Here is a 1,321-nt window from a genome sequence, read left to right on the forward strand (position 1 = left end):
GGCACCAACAGCGGCACCAACAGCGGCACCAACGCCACTGGAAACAGCGGCACCAACAGCGGCACCAACGCCACTGACAACAGCGGCGCCAACAGCGGCACCAACATCAGTGACAACAACAGCGGCGCCAACAACAGCGTCACCAACAACGCCACCAACATCGCTGACAACAACGTCGCCGGCAGCAGCGTCGCTGGCAGCACCGCCAACAACGTCACCAGCGTCACCGCCGACAGCAACGGCGCCGATAATGATGTCGCCGATGTCAATGGCACCAACAGCGTCACCAACGACAGTAGCACCGGCGATATCACCGACAGCAGCGTCACCAACAGCGTCACCGGCAGCGGTGTCACCAACAGTGCCATCCCCAACGATGGTGTCACCGACAACACCGCCGCCAGCGACAGCGTCGCCGCCCAGGACGTCGCCGACGCCGTCACCTACAGCCTCGCCGGCAACACCGTCACCTACAGCGTCGCCGGCACCGGCGGCGCCGACGTCGCCTATGTCACCGATGGCGCCGACGTGGCCGCCATCGCCTACAACGTCACCACCCCCAACAGCGTCGGCGCCGACAGCGTCGCTACAGTCGCGCCGGACTACGGCAGCGCCCTGGCCATCATAGAGACCATCGAGATCTACCCCGAGGCGCCCGCGGGCGACGCGCCCTGACCCCCGGCGCGCGGTGACGTCGGGGGGGTGTTGGGGGACACGGGGGCTCCGGGTGTGGGGGCACTTGGGGACGTCGCTTGTGCCCCCGGGGGCTGCTTTGTTGGGGTTTGGGGGCCCCGTGTCACCCGTCGGGGACGCTGTTTGTGTCCCCAGCGCTCCCCATTGTGCGGAGGTGATGGGGGGGGGGTCCCCTGACGCCCGCCGGGACATACCAGCATGGGGGGGGCACCATGTCCCTCCGCCCATATCCCTGTGCTCCAGAATTCCCCCAATTCGGGGGGGGGCCTCCCATTCCCCTCCCCCCCAGCCCACTTAGGGCACAATCCTGCGCCCCCCCGCCCCGGACCACCCCTTCCTGAGGGGGGGTCGTTATTTCCCATTGCAAATAAAGGAACGAGACGCGTCCACGTGTGTGTATTTGGGGAGGGGGTAAATACCCAGCCGGAGCGGGGTCTGGGGCCTGGGCGGGATCTTAATACACAGGGGTGTCCTGTGACCAGGGGGCAGCTGCGCACGGAGGCCCGGGGAGGGCGCACGTAAGCCCGCAGGGCCCGGGGGGCCAGCTGCGCACGGAGGCCCGGGGAGGGCGCACGGAAGCCCGCAGGGCCCGGGGGGCCAGCTGCGCACGGAGGCCCGGGGAGGGCGC

This window comes from Nothoprocta perdicaria, unplaced genomic scaffold, assembly GCF_003342845.1.
Source record: "Nothoprocta perdicaria isolate Ctin4 unplaced genomic scaffold, notPer1 scaffold_675, whole genome shotgun sequence".
In the NCBI taxonomy this organism is placed as follows: domain Eukaryota; kingdom Metazoa; phylum Chordata; class Aves; order Tinamiformes; family Tinamidae; genus Nothoprocta; species Nothoprocta perdicaria.